Source organism: Malus domestica, chromosome 02, assembly GCF_042453785.1.
Source record: "Malus domestica chromosome 02, GDT2T_hap1".
Classification (NCBI taxonomy): Eukaryota; Viridiplantae; Streptophyta; class Magnoliopsida; order Rosales; family Rosaceae; genus Malus; species Malus domestica.
In genome coordinates this window covers 33,902,298-33,919,263 of record NC_091662.1, presented here as the reverse complement: position 1 = coordinate 33,919,263, position 16,966 = coordinate 33,902,298, and positions in this window count along the sequence as shown.

Genomic DNA, 16,966 nt, shown 5'->3' with positions numbered 1-16,966 from the left:
ATACGGTATATTCTAGGTCTCTGGAAAACATATATAAATTGTTTTTACAAAATCCATTCAACATTTAATTAACACAACAACATTCACAATTTCAACCAAAATTTCAAAAGCCATAGGATAAACTTACAATTAAAAATTCATAAAGAAAGCAAATCGCAATTAGAAGTTTGATCTACAACATTTACTGGATCACAAAGTCCGTGTCCAGCTTTATTAGCTATTTGGTGCTCTGTGTATTTGTAATCTGAATAATATGAATTAGGGTTTTTCTATTAGTGTCCAATTATTGAAGAAATGATGCTTCTTTTTGGGGGGGATTTTGGTTATTTGATCACCATTCCCGCACTTTCTCTTCTTCCTTCTTTCTTCTGGGAGGGAAAAAGAAGAAAGAAAACTGAAATCCCTAATTGAAATCCCAATCAATCTGAATTTGAGATACGAAAGAGATTTATTTCAATTTTTCTTCTTAGCTATTCTCACAGGCTGCCCAGCTGTCGAGGTCGACTCTTCTAGGCTCCATGTTTGCCCATTCTTCTCACAATTTTTTTTTATTTTCTGCCAAGAAGATCCATCTGGGTCTCTCAAATTTGACTAATTTGTGTGACTTTTGGGTTTTTTGTAACGACTCGTCCCGAATTCTACATAACGTTAAGGGCATTTCAGTAATTTTACTTTGCTTGGGAGATATTCTAAAATGTTGTTTTTGGTCTTAATTGGTGTGCCCAAAGAGGGCCCACCTTTTTGGTTTTGTCCCCAGCCAAAATCCCTTTTCTTTTCTCTCTTTCTCTCGTGGACTCTCACTCTAAAATTCTCTCCTAGCTATCTCTTTTCATTTCCTAGCTTGTACATTGAAAATGGTGAAGAAATGAGCTTGAACGGAGCTCGGGAAGGGTTGCCCAGTTTCCGGCCGACCCACGACCTAAAATCGAGTCGACCCGACCCAATACCCTTTCAACCAAATCCAAAATCCAGCTGTGCAGCCGGCCCAACCCAGACTTTTGGGCCATGCTACCAAGCCCAAACCTAGGCCTTCGGCCCACTAAACCCAACTAAAAAACCTCAGGCCCAAACCTTGAAACAAGCCCAAACCCAAAACCCAGATCGAATCCGACCCAAGCGAATCCTAGTTTCCAGCTAGCATGTGGGTCAGCACGTGGGCCTATGCATGGGCACTCGTGGCCACCTGTCTTGGCTGGCGCGTTGAGCACACACGCTATCACCGGAGGTACTGTGCTCCTTCGTCGTGTGGACGGCAACGGTGACTTTTCCAGCCAACTTTCCGGCGACCCAACCCACCCCGTGGTAGCGCGTGCGGTGACGCGTAGGGTACCCGAGGTTCCCCCTTAGGTTTTTCAACGTCCTGAATCCGTTTATGACATTCGTTTTCCCAAATTCAATCGTTTGACTAGAGTTTTATTAATTGGTCCTCTTATGTGCTTAGGTGCATTTGTTAGTGGCGTTTCTGTTCACCCTAGTTCGCATGGCTCTTCGACGATGGAGTATTTGTGAGTGGACCAATTCCAAAATGCATGATTTTGTTATTGGAAATGCATACATGAAAGCATGATTTTATGACTACGTTTTATGAAACGTTTATGAGTAAATTGGATTTACACTTTATGAATATCATGCTTTATTGGATTTACATTCTATGAAATATTTATGATTATATACTTATGAACATGGTTTATGATGAGGATTTGAGCTAGAACGTTCCTATGAATTTATGATTTAATGTTTGAGCTATTGAGCTCTGATGAGATATATTTTGGAAATATTAAGTTCATGATTTTTTTGCTTAATTAGTGGTTATTCATACTATGTGCCTACGGGTGAATGATACTTACACATGGCTTCGGCCGGGAGATGTAGTGCCTACGGGTAAAAGATATTTATATATGGCTTCGGCCGGGAGATGTAGTGCCTACGAGCGGAAGATATTTATATATGGCTTCGGTTAGGAGATGTAGGGCTTTCGGGCGATTGTGATACCACTATTAAGCACATTATATATGATATATGTTTTATTAAAGGTTTTATGGCATGCTAAGGTTTTTGGAAAACCTATTACTTATTATGCTATATGAGTTTTCTAAACTGGGGTTAGTACATTGAAGAATAACTATTTTAGTATTACTTATATATAACTTGGTCCACTCATGTTTTGTTCTGCGCCCCCTCAGAACTTAAAATCGAGGCGTACAACCCCGGCGTAAAGGCACTCTAGCAGCGTATCTTTGAGTCCTCTCGATGTAGGACCCATTTCTTTGTTCATACATTTTTATAATATTCCTTCTTCAATGTTCTGGTCTAATTGTATGCTCTGAACACGTTCCACAATTGCATATTCATTTTAATTAAATTTATGAGTTTTACTTATGTTCGTTCTTTCTTCATAGTTCTCATGCATGTTAGTATAGCTTTGTCATCTTTAGGTGTCGACCAGCACATGCCTACCCTGGTGTTTAAAGGATATCGGGGTCGGGCGTGTCATTTTTTGGATTACTTTATGTGTTTATGCATATGATTTTGTTGTTTTTTTCCTGTTGTTTTCAGGGTTTTAGTTCGGAAATATTCAAATACCTCTCAATCTCACTGCTCTCTTTTTCTTTATAGACAAATTGTTTTGCTTTTTCCCCCTTCCAAATTATTTGATATTGTTTTTCAATTGTTTTTTTTTTTGTTCATCAGGACTATATACCAACTGTGTTTATAAATTCAATGCAAATGTGGTGGTTGAAGGCACCACTTTGAACTTAGGCCTATGAGACACTATTGGTAACTCTCTCCAACCCAAATTCTAATTTCATGTTATATAAATGTGTTCTCCACCCATTGTTGAGTGATTTGGAATTAAGTTTGGGTTGGGGTCTGTTTGGTTACCTGGAAAATTGGGGAAGGAAAATGGGGTCATGGGGTTTCTTAATTTGTTGTTGGATTAATGGGAATTGCAATTTCTGGTGGAATTTTTGTGTGTTTTTTCATAAGGGAAAAAAGTTCAATACATTTTTTGGTTTCTTAGCCACCAAATTGGAAATATTTCATTTTCTTTTATTTGTGCTCATAGTGATGTAATGCAGGTTCTATATATTGTGATTTTAAATCAAATGCGGGATACTTATAGGCTCATAAATCTATTTCAGTATCTTGGCGAGGGAACTTTGAGCTGATTAGGTGAAGAACCAAATTGTCTTATAGCATGCTTCTGATTTATTTTAAAAATGGATTGGATTCCTGTAAATATTTTAGCGATTGACTGTAAATAAGGTAGTTGTATTGCCATTTTAAGATAAGGCAGTTGTATTTTTCAAAGTGAATTATCTTATACACATACAAAACGATGTGAAATGGACTAAAGTATAATCTCGGACTTTTACTGTAATGACCCGTCCCAGATTTTTACGAAACAGAAGGGCAATTTTGTAATTTCACTTTGGTTAGGAGATATTTTATAAATTGTTGCCTTTGGGCTTATTTGGTGTGCCAGTGGGGTCCAACCTTGTTTTTGGTCCCCGGTTCCCTCTATCTTCTTTCCCTATTTCCCCCTATAAGGCTCTCCCACTCTATCTTCTCTCATTTCTCTCATCACTTTCTTTCTAACCTCCCTTCTTTGTGAAAGCACACAAACACAATAACAACAACAACAACAACAACAACAACAACAACAATAACAACAATAACAACTACTACACACCACCATCCCTCACCCTCTATGTGAACCCCACGAACCCATAAACAACGAAGGGACTCTTCCCTAGTTTATCGGTGAGACCCGTGTGTTTACAGGAATTTTCCGACCATCTTTGGTCACCTTTTGGCTTCCGAATAGGTATAATCTTATTCCTCTCATCTTAAGCTTCGTTTTGACATATTATGGGTTCGATTTGGCTAAGAAATGAGGAAGTTATAACCATTTAAAGTTTACCCCGTTTTCGGCGACCTCTGCCACTTTCAAGGCATTTTTCGGCCAAATCATGGCGAGTTAGCCATCAAAAAAGGTACCATTCTCTTCGTCTCATCGAGACGTATGATTTTCCTTTTTGAATCACTTGATTTCGTTAAGTATTGAAGAAGTTATTGAGCTTTGAATATTACCCCAAAGTCCAGCCAAAAACCCAGTTTCCGATGGGTTTTCCAGTGACCAGGTCGACCTGACCCACAAACCCAACTACCCGGCTCAATTATGCTACCTAGCCTAACCAAAGTGAAATCCAACCCACTAAACTAAACTTAACCAAAGTAAAGCCCAACCCACTAAACTAAACCCAACCAAAGTAAGTCCCAACCCAACAAAACAGGCCCAACCTAATAACCCAATCCAACCCAGAAACCCAAAGCCCAGACCTGGATTCGACCCGTTGATTGTTGACCCGACCCGTTGACCGTTAACTTGATCCATTGACTGTGACCGTTGACTTTAATCGTTGACCGTCATCATTGACTTTTGGGTTGACTTTTTCGGGTTTCGGCCGGGACCCATCCTAGAATAATTTCGACGTCTTGATTTCAAATCCGCACTCTGTTTTCCCAAATTCAATCTTTATAGTATAGCTTTATTAATTTATCCCTTTATGTAATTAGGTACTTTTGTTAGTGCGTTTCCGTCCTCCCTAGTTCACACGGCTCTTTGACGACGGAGTATCTGTGAGTGGACGCCGTCTAAAATGTATGATTTTATTATTAGAAATGCATACATGAAAAACATGCTTTAATGGCTACGTTTTATGAAACGTTTATAAGTAAATTGGTTTTATGGATTATGAAATGTTTGTACCATACTTGACCAATCCCGAAACTACTAAGAACTGGTTAACGTTATACCGTCAAGGACCCAGAAAAGTTTCCCTCTAACCAGAAGGCCAATCACAGCGCAACACGTGTCGACATCAGAAGCCAATCATTGTCAACATTGGAAGCCAATCACAACACGACATGTGTCAATATCAGAGTGAAACTAGAAACTCTATTCTATAAATAGAGATCATTCTCTCACAATATTTCCTAATGTCATTTGTACTAAATCATTCACTAGTACTCATAAAAGGAGAGTTTGAACTTATGTACTTGTGTAAACCCTTCACAATTAATAAGAACTCATCTACTCTGTGGACGTAGCCAATCTGGGTGAACCACATACATTTTGTGTTTGCTTCCCTATCTCTATCCATTTACATACTTATCCACACTAGTGACCGGAACAATCTAGCAAATGTCATAAACTTAACACTTTCTGTTGTACCAAAGTCCTCACTGATTTTGTGCATCAACATTTAGCACCGTCTGTAGGAACAACACTTATTCCCACTTTCTTCAACTTTGCCAAGCTGGTTTCCATCATTCGTACACTCTTTTTTGACCAAGCATTCCCTCTCCAACATGGGGAGCGAAGGAAGCCACAGCACACAAAATGACACCCCTCATGCACCTAGTGCGAAGCAACGAAAGAAGGAATGAAAGATGGTTGCTCTTCAAGCTAAAGTCGATGAGCTAGAAGCTCAGAAAAACAAGATAACAATGAAGAATGAGGTCCTCCAGGAGCAGTATGAGAAGCTCTTTGAGACGCTCCACGAAACTAGGCGTACTCAAACACGCGAGCTTGTTACCCCTGTGGACATCAACCATCATCTGGGTGCCCCCAACACTGAGGGTCACCTCCCTTCAACATGGGTATCCCTGATGAGAAGCGAGCTAATCATCAAAACATTGATCAACATGAGACTTCTCTCAACCTAGATGCTTCGACCCAAAGTAGAAGAAGTGGAGGAAGACACCTCCTTGCAGAAGGGTTGAAAGGATCGAAAGCCGTTTATCGTGACTGCCGAGACTTCCTAAAACAACGTCAAGAAAATCCCCTCCACATATGCTCAAAGATCAATAACCCAAGTGTTTCTGAAAGACTCAGTCCCCTCCTACGACCCAGGCCAGCTGTTAATCTAGGGAAGGAACAACAGGTCATAGAGGAACATGAAAGTATGGGGGACTCTGAGGTATTCCGACAGACTCGCCCTAGAAGTCAGTACGGTGAGTCCAAGAAAAAACCACACGCCCTTGCTCAAACTTTCCTACTTCCAATAGGCGATGGAGACTTATGAAAGAAAATTCTAGTGGTACATGACTCCATTCAGGACCCCTTTGTCCTACAACTCTTTGAGGAAGTAAACAAGTTGAAGGCTGAACGTCAGGCCGAGATACCTGACTGGAACCAACCCAGGCCTGGCCCACTCACAAGAAGGATCCTCGACACCCCCTTCAACCGAAGACAAAACAAAAGCTTGGTTTACAACTCTATACTGGAATGGAGGACCCAATTGAACACTTTAACCTCTTTGAGTCCACCATGGCATATCAGATGCACACCGACGAAGAGCGATGTCTTCTCTTCCCCTCCACATTCTCTGACGGAGCTCTAAACTGGTATTGTCGTCTTTCACCTGAGACAGTAGACTCATTTGAGGAATTGAGGAAACTGTTTGTCTCTCAACACATCTTCCAGACCGATCACTTGCATTCTGCAGATGACTTGTACACTATTCGCCAGAAGCCGGACGAGTCACTACGAGAGTATGTCGGTCGCTTCAGCTATGAGTATTCTCGTTGCGCTGAGGCAGATGATAAGACCGCCCTCAAGGCCTTCACGGCAGGCCTACGTGATTGTTTCTTCAAGTTCATGATCAATGCCAACACTTGGAAGACTTACTCTGAGGTGATGACACATGCTTACAACCACGTCTCCGCCGAAGCAAGGACATACCAAGGGAACCCCCATATGGTTAACCCTTATCAACAAATGGGAAGTTGAAGTCAAGTTCTACCAAGTGAGGAGATATTTGCCATTCAGACACCCATTGCATCATCTCCTGCCTCATTTAGCTACTCGCTAAGTCACCAAACGTATCTGTCTCTTGGTAAGAGGAAGGATTTTTACTCTCAGCAAGCCCATTACAACAAGAGGGATAAAAGTTTGTATCAAGACAACCAGGGGTGAACGTACCGTCGACTATTATGACTATGGGGCCAAGCTTCACTTCTTCAAAGTGGAGGACTAGGTACTGAAAGAAATGCTATTATAAGAAGGCATACACATTACAAATGTTTTAACTCTCAACAGCTTGAGATCTTTTGTCACACAAGCCATTCGGAAAATATTTAAAGAAAAGGGAATTCAGACAACTTCTTCTTAGTCTTTTGTGTTCCTAGCACTGGAACACTTGGTCTACGCTGACCTACCCTTATACTCCAATTCAGAGCTTCAACATGCGTACTTTGACACAAAGTATGTGATACTAAGTGTTACAACCAACATGGTTCACACATCAAAAGCATGGATCCCTTCATGCATAGCAAAACATTCATAAGCATCACTCATATCAATCAACATAAACATTATACATTCTAACATATTCATACATAAACATCATACATTCCAACACATTCATACATAAACATCATACATTCCAACACATCCATAGATAAGCCAATTGTGCTTCGAAAGGGTTCAACATACTTTGTGTCTTTGACACTTGTTACAATGTGCCTCGACACCTTGCCCTTATTCTTACCAACCAGGTGATGAAATGTGAAGAAGGAACTCATCTTTATGCCACCAACCAGGTGATGAAATGTACAACCCGTACTCTAATATCATTTGGCAACTTGCCATTCATACCACCAACCAGGTGATGAAATGTACAACCCGTACTCTAATATCATCTGGCAACTTGCCATTCATGCCACCAACCAGGTGAAGAAGGAACTCATCTTCATGCCACCAACCAGGTGATGAAATGTACAACCCGTACTCTCCTTCATGCCACCAACCAGGTGATGAAATGTACAACCCGTACTCTAATATCATTTGGCAACTTGCCATTCATACCACCAACCAGAGGAATAAGGAACTCATCCTCGTGCCACCAACCAGGTGATGAAATGTGATGAAAGGTGATGAAGGAACTCATCTTCGTACCACCAACCAAGTGATGAAAACAACTCACCATTCATTCCATTTACCAGAAGACGGGTGGTACAACTTGTACATGTGAATTCCTAGCATTCACAAATAATAAAAAACCCTCAAGCTTGACAACTCAACTAAGGGAGCACTTATGCCCAACAAGAGTTATAGTCACCAACAAAGTCTTATTGCAAGCCAACAACAACTTCAGTGCATGGCATACGAAGATCAAGCTATTCAGCCTTCTTGCATCTGCTTCAAACATTTCCCCTCTGTAACAATGCAAACACTACAACTCATAGAAAGCTTCACACATTCTTGATCAAGACAGTGTGAAGCAAAACCAATTTATGGTGCCAACAAGAGCTTCATCAAAGGAGTTCACCCATAATTCCAAAAAGCTTCACACACTCTTGATCAAGATAGTGTGAAGCAAAACCAATTTATGGTGCCAACAAGAGCTTCATCAATGAAGGGCAACCACAATTTTCAAAAGTTTCACACACTCTTGATCAAGACAGTGTGAAGCAAAACAAATTTATGGTGCCAACAAGAGCTTCATCAAAGGAGTTCAACCACAATTCTCAAAAGCTTCATACACTCTTGATCAAGACAGTGTGAAGCAAAACCAATTTATGGTGCCAACAAGAGCTTCATCAATGGAGGGCAACCCCAATTCTCAAAAGCTTCACACACTCTTGATCAAGACAGTGTGAAGCAAAACCAATTTATGGTGCCAACAAGAGTTTCATCAAAGGAGTTCAACCAAAATTCTCAAAAGTTTCACACTCTTGATCAAGACAGTGTGAAACAAAACCAATTTATAGTGCCAACAAAAGCTTCATCAAATGAGTTCAACCACAATTCTCAAAAGCTCCACACACTCTTGATCAAGACAGTGTGAAGCAAAACCAATTTATGGTGCCAACAAAAGCTTCATCAATGGAGGGCAACTACAATTCTCAAACATTTGAAGCAAATTCAAGACTGTTCGAAGCAATTTCAATTTATATGGTTCATCCAAACCTTCGACTACTACAAGGTGTGGCTTGCATCACAATCTCTTGCTCAACAGTATGGAAGCAAAATTTGTATATATTGTTTTTCCCACATTTTCAAATATCTAGTTTCCCAAAAAAAAAGAAGGGAAATTCAACAAAGTTTCATCAATGGAGGACAACTACAAATTCTCAAAAGCTTCACACTATCTTGATCAAGATAATGTGAAGCAAGGTATAAAATATCGATAATATCGGAAATATCGGTAGTCCAAAAACACGAAAATATCGATGGAAATGTCAGGATATTATCGATATCGATAAAAATTGAATAAAAACCACAGAAATTGTAAGAAAAACTTGGAAATTTTTATTGAAACTTTGGAGAATGTTTATTTAGTCAATTATCTATTAGTTTATCAAAAAAAATTAGGAGGAAATGCATTACATGATGGATTTAACTGATTTAAGTTGATTATACAACGAGCTGGCAAACACTGTGAGTGTAGAAAATATGTAGTAATTAATGAAAAAAAGATTAAACACACCATAATCATTTATATATAATGATTTACTACAATATTTTACACTTTATACATTGCAGGGTAAGGTACATGAGTGATTTAGAATCTTGATGAAACCACCATTACTTTTTGTCTTGTCAAAAGTTGTAAAAGTTGTAAAAGTTGTCAAGAGTTAGAGACAGAGAGTCAGAGACAAGGTTATGAATTATTTGGATGCTTTTTTTTTTCTCACACGCCACCACACACATACACAGAGTCAAAGACTCTCACACGCCACCACACACACACACATAGACATTTATAAAATATATGTTTCATTTAAATAGGTTTAAGAATTATGTGGACCGTCGGATTGGTTGAGATTTAATCTCAACCGTCCAATCCGACTTAAGTTTTTCAGTCTTCTCATCTCTATCTCTCATTCTGAATCTCTGATTCACAGACACACACACACATTCTCAAACTCTCTCAAGTCTGAACCCAATCTCATCTCTCTCAGTGTCGACTCCACAGTCGTCGAGACGCCATCGTCGTCATCCAAGAGTAACCGCAGAAAAAAGGGGAGCCGTTGTCATCAAAAGTAAAGAGGCGCCGTCATCGAGACTCTTGCCTCTCATTCTATAGAAGTATGAATGAGGCACCATCATTGTCATCTAAGAGTTGTCGACGTTGTTGTTATCCAAGAGTCGCCGTAGAAGATTTGACAACGATTCTGCATCGTATACTGAGTCCAATGGTTTCGATAGTCATAACTCCTCTCCGGCGGAGCTTCAGGGAGCGGAAGGAACGAAGCAGTCGTAGAAAAAGCAGCCGCCGGAATGAACGATGAGATTTCTGGGTTGATTTCAAAATATAAGGTTTTATTTTGATTTTTTTTTCTGGGTTGATTTCTAGGGTTTGTCAAGATTGGGGTTGAATCTTTTTTTATTGTTTCTTGATCTGCAATTGGAACAAGATTGGGGTTGATTTCTAAAATATCGCGATATTTTGACGAAATTTCAGTGGATAAGTATTAAAATATCCATCTCTCACAAAACCGATATTATCGGCGAAATATCGTCGATAATATCGGCATTTCAGACCTTGGTGTGAAGCAAAATCAATTCGTGGTACCCAACAAAACTTCACCAACAAAAACTTCACCAACAAAAACTTCATCAATGGAGGACAACTACAAATTCTCAAAAGCTTAACACTATCTTGATCAAGATAGTGTGAAGCAAAATCAATTCATGGTACCCAACAAAAGCTTCAACTCCAAAGCTTCACCTATAAAAGCTTCACCCATAAAAACTTCACAAACAAAAGCTTCACCCACCACAAAAGCTTCACCCAACACAAAAGCTTCACCAACAAAAGCTTCACCCACAAAAGATTGCCCCACCACAAAAGCTTCACCCACAAAAGCTTATCCCACCACAAAAACTTCACCCATAAAAGCTTCACCAACAAAAGCTTCACCCACCACAAAAGCTTCACCTACAAAAACTTCACACTATCTTGATCAAGATAATGTGAAGCAAAATCAATTCATGGTACCTAACAAAGCTTCAACCTCAAAGCTTCACCTACAAAGCTTTATTTTTTTTCAAAAATTCTAAAATTCCAAAATTCGAAGAATCGAAAAGAAAAAAAAATTGTCTAGGCCTCCTTTTCTTTGGGCCTAACAACTTTCATAACAAATATATATGAAGAAGGAGTTTTGGGCTACCACTTAGAAAGGAAATGCCTCATTCGTCAACTCCCTCGACCGGGACTTGAGGGACTCCTACCATATGCTACTGCACCTTGATACTCGTAATTCTCACGACCACTCAGTGACTTGGATTTTTCAAGTCTCCAAACGAGAAGTTTTCCTCACTTGGGAAATTAAGGGAGTACTACCTCAACCTACATGCTTCACTCACAAAGTTTCAACATACAAGTTTCAACAAAAGGAAAAATTCAAAAAACTTAGTGAAAAATGTCTTGGTGTATTTAACAAATACGTTGAAATGAAGCAAAGCTTGTTTATTGATATCTCCGATAAGTTACAAATATGTACATATACATGAATCAAAATAAACAAACAAGAGGGAGCCTTCACAAAGGTTGCTCAGGTGAAGTCTCAGCAGTCAGCAGAGCCCCAGAAAGAGGAAGCACCATAGAGTGATTATTCGGAGCCTCAGTACTAGGCAGAACCCCAGAAGGAGGAGGCACCAAAGGTTGATCATTTGGAGCTTCATTACGCGGAACAGCCCCAGAAGACGAAAGCAATAAATGCCTTTGGAATAAACCCACAAACCTTTGACGATCAAGTAAAATCTGACCATCAGATTCCTACAGCTGGACGAGCTTCCTCTTCATGTTTGTAGCATAGTCATGTGCGAACCTGTGCAACTGTTTATTCTCATGCTTAAGCCCTCTGATCTATTGTTCGAGACTTATCACTTCAGCCGCCAATGATTCAACTTGGCGGGTTTGAGCAAATAGGCGTTGGGCCATATTAGACACAGAACATGCACGCTGAACACTGAGAGCCAAAAAATCTTTAACAGCCAACTCATCAGACCGTTTGGAAAGTAGTATATTATCTTTGGGAGTGAGAATGTTCCTGGCCACCACCACAGCGGTCATATCATTCTCCATCACAAAATCCCCAACGGTAAGAGGACCAGTAGGAGATAAGAAGGATGGGTGCCATATGTTGTCTTGAGAAGGCATGGCTGCCTCTTCACAAAAGTTCAAGTCAAAACGACGGTCGGATGGGCTAGACGTTCTCAGAAATGATGAAGGAGAAATGAAGTGCAATAAATCTCTAAAGTAAGGGGAAAATTCCTATAAGCAATAACTCTCTGAATGTACTTCTTGCACACAATTGGTGCCCTTATAAAAGAAAAGGCAACAGGGTCATTGGTTCAAAAATCGAAGAGGCACCACTCTCTGGATTCCGAAGAGGCACCACTTTCCACACGCAACATCAGCTCATCGGGTACCACAGATAACTTTTCCAAAGATCTCTGACAAAGTTTAGACACATAAATTTTGAAGGTCCAACTACCCTACTATTACCCATAAGGGTAAAGGAACATCACTACTGCTTGATAATTAAAAAGTCCCAATATGGGTCAACCTCCGTGCTCCGTGGTAAGGCAGACTAGCAAAAATGCCCAACCTTTACTCACATTCGATAAAACACTCCAACAAGATTGCTTGCTAAAAAATCGAAGAGGCACCGCCCTCAAAATCTCAAGAGCCAGACTCCCAACAGGATTACTGTCTCAAAATCGAAGAGACACTGCTCTCCGAATTTCAAGAGTCAGATTCCCAACAGGATTGCTTTTTCAAAAATCGAAGAGGCACTGTTTCCTGAATCTCGTGAGCCAGACTCTTAACAGGATTACGTGCTAAAAAATCGAAGAGGCATCGCCATCCGAATCTTGAGAGTCATACTTCCAACAGGATTACTTTCTCAAAAATTGAAGTGACATTACTCTCCGAATCTCAAGAATCAGACTCCCAACAGGATTGCTTTCTCAAAAATCGGAGAGGCACCGTTCTCTGAATCTCGAGAGTCAGATCCCCGACAGGATTGCTTGTTCAAAAATCGAAAAGGCACCGTTATCCGAACTTCGAGAGCCAGATTTCCTCGGATAAAGCTTGTCTGCAATATTCACACACAACATCAGCTTTCCAGATACCACATACCACTTTTTCAAAGTGCTCTGACAAAGTTAAAACACGTGAAGCTTGCAGCTCCCACTACATTGCTATGACCAAGAAGGGTAAAGAAATAACACTACTACCTATTGTTAGGGAGACTCCTATATATGTCGACTTTTATCCTCCACAGCTAGGCAGACCTGCAAATAAAAAAAATGCTCAATTGTTCTTCGCATTTGAGAAGGCATTCTTAGCACAGTCTCTCGAAATACTCAGCTTTTTTTCTTCCCTATAATACCTCTGCAAACAAGCCACACCAAAGCAAGAGTATCTCATATCATCAGGGTTAAAAGCAAGAGTATCTCATATCATGCTTTTTCCCTGTCTTTTCCTTTGGCCTTGTTCTTACTTGCAAGACAAAGAGAAAGAGAGCAATCAGTCAGCACTTGGAATCAAGCTTCAAATCAGGAACTGACTGCCTGGAACCCCTTGCCTGATTACTTACCTGGCATTGCTCTCGAGTACTCATCTTCAACATCTTATGCTTCTAGAGAAGATACCACATCTGCCTGAGGAATAGATAGGGCAAGTGAGAAGGATACAAGGAAACATGTGGAGACAAACGTAACAGAACACGTGCTGATACATCCACTACTTTGTCAACAGCAAAAGCATCTCATATCATCAGGGTCGAACGTACTCTAGATTTGATGGACTTGTTTTGACCTTCAAATTCTTGAGTCGGCCTTATACTCTGGAGGAAACGAGAAAACCCTCCAGCCCAGTTCAAGAATAAGCATGTGGAAAGTTACTTTTTCAAAAGCAAAAGTATCTCATATCATCTCTTCTCCATTTGTTTATCTGTATCCTTGTTGCTGTTTACGACATAAGGAGAATAAGAACAATCAACCGGAAGCCGAAGTCGAACCTCCGATCCAGGTTGCTTGCTTGGAAGTCTGATTGCTTACCTTGTCTGTTACCTCCTTCAACAAATGTCCGAGCTCGGCAACTTGGGGGACTCCTACTATAGGGTTTGTATCGCACTTGACCAAGCCCGAAACTATAAGTAAGCTTCAAGTGAGATTGACACATTACCTTGTGCATCTTCATCGGTTATAGATACCACCTCTGGATGGAGGAAAAGTACTTCCAGAGAATATGCCACATCTACATATGAGACAGATAAGGCAAGTGAAAATGATACCACACTTCGGTACTTAGAAGTTTCGTGATTACTTAATAGCTTGGATCTTGCAAGTCCCCAACCAAGAAGCTTCCCCCACTTGGGAACTTAGTGGAGCACTGTTTGTACCATACTTGACCAATTCCAAAACTACTGAGCACCGGTCAACGTTATACCTCAAGGACCCATAAGAGTTTCCCTCTAATCAAGATGCCAATCACAGTGCGACACGTGTCGACATCAGAAGCCAATCATAGTCAACATCAGAAGCCAATCATAACACGACACGTGTCAATGTCAGAATGAAACTAGAAACTCTCTTCTATAAATAGAGATCATTCTCTCACAATATTTCTTAATGTCATTTGTACTAAATCATTCACTAGTACTCACAAAATGAGAGCTTGAACCTATATACTTGTGTAAACCCTTCACAATTAATGAGAACTCCTCTACTCCGTGTACATAGCCAATCTGGGTGAACCACGTACATCTTGTGTTTGCTTCCCTGTCTCTATCCATTTACATACTTATCCACACTAGTGACCGGAGCAATCTAGCGAATGTCATAAACTTAACACTTTCTATTGTACTAAACTCCTCACTGATTTTGTGCATCAACATGAAATATCATGCTTCACTGGATTTATGCATGTTGAGATATTCATGAATATGATTTAAGATATGATGCTTGAACTATTGAGCTCCGTTGAGATATATACAGTGGCAGAGCCACTAAAGGACAAGGGTAGTCATGGGCATATCCTACAAATTTTTTTCCCTTTTCTATGTATAAGATGTAGCATAACCTCTTTTTATTTCTGGTAAGTTTAGTTGCAATCTTGAAATTCATGGATTTGGGATTCTCTTATTCTAGTTATAATGATGTAGCTTCTTCAACTTGTTAATTACTTCATGTTCATCTTTGGGCGGAGGAGATTAATTTAGGTCGAAGTTTTTGACCGCCGTAATTGAATCTAATTGTTAGGATTTATCACTTACTCTAAGAATGTTGGCTGATATTTTTCTTTGTTGGCTTGAACTTCTAGTCCATCTGCTTTTAAATATTAGTTGGATTATGTGACTATATGGTTGATACAATATGGGTATAATCTACCTCTATCTTGCATATTAACCTAATGGTTGATGCGGTATGATATTTTTCTGAGTTGAGATAAATAAATCGAAATACAACCAATCTATGTCGTATTTTAGGCATTAAAAAATAAAGTTTCATATTTGTGAAAGGCCCCCCGTGATGTAAGATCTTGGCTCCACCACTGGATATATACAAATATTTTGGAAATATTATGTACATGTTTTTATGTGCTTATTTAGTGGTTACTCATACGATACTGCCTTCGGGCAAATGATACTTATTTTGGCTTCAATCAGGTGTGTGTAGGTGGCTTCGGCCAAAAGATATTTATATATGGCTTCAGTCGAGCATGTGTTGGTGGCTTCAACCAGAAGAATTTTATATGCCTTCAGGCGAATAAGGAGTTCTATATGCCTTCGGGCAAGAGATGATACCACTACTAAGCACGCTATATACATTATATGTTTAATGTAGGTTTTATGGCATGCTAGGGTTTTCGGAAAACCTATTAAATATTATACTATTGAGTTTTCATAAACCTTGGGGGTTAGTACGTTGTTGAATAACTATTTTAGTATTACTTATATATCAACTTGGTTCACTCTTGTTTTGTTTTGTGCCCCCTCATGACTTAGAATTGAGGCGTACAATCCCGGTGTCAAGACACTCCTGCATTGGCATCTTCGAGTCCTCTAGATGTAGGACCTATCCCTTTGTTTTTTCATTGTTATATTTTTCCTTTCTAGTGTCTCGAATTAGTTGTATGCTCTGAACACATTCCCTGATTGCATATTCATTATAGTTAATTTTATGAGTTTTTTTTATATTCGTATTTCTTCATTCTACTCATGCATGTTAGTATGGCTTTGTCACCTTTGGGTGTCGGCTAGCACGTGCCTACCTTCGTGTTTAGAGGATATCAAGGTCAGGCATGTCAATTTGATATTTGAGCGTGGTTTGTTTATAGCATACTTAGGATTCTCTCTTTCTCTAGTAGTGTGTCGGCCTTGATATCATTTGAATGTCACGACTTCTGTTTATTGTTGTCTTTCGGCACGGTTGTGCAATCCTCATTATGCGTGAATAGTCACATCTTATTGAAGAATAAGAAATTTATGTCGGGATTGTGCCTCATCGGTGACGAAATGGACTGTTGAACGACTTGCAACATTGGACTGATACTCTGCAACAAGCGTTCGCTAGGAATAGTGGGTAGAGTCGAAGCTACATAGAAGTGTTGAGAAATAGAAGAATCTTAGTGGTAAGAGTTAGTTAAGACCAACTGGAGATCTGAAACAGTGATGGTACTCTGCAACATGCGTTCCCTAGGAATGGCAGGCATGGTCATATCTATATGGAAATTAGGGGTGGGTTCAAAAAATCGAAAACCGAAAAAAATCGAACAGAAAACCGAACCGAGGTCGAAAAAATCGAAGCGAAAAAAAAATCGAACCGAAACAAGTAAACCGAACCTAACCGAGGTTAGGCAAAACGACGTCGTTTCGTAAGTAAATATAAATTAATATTTTTTTCCCTTGAACAGCGTCATTCAGTGAAGTTTAATTT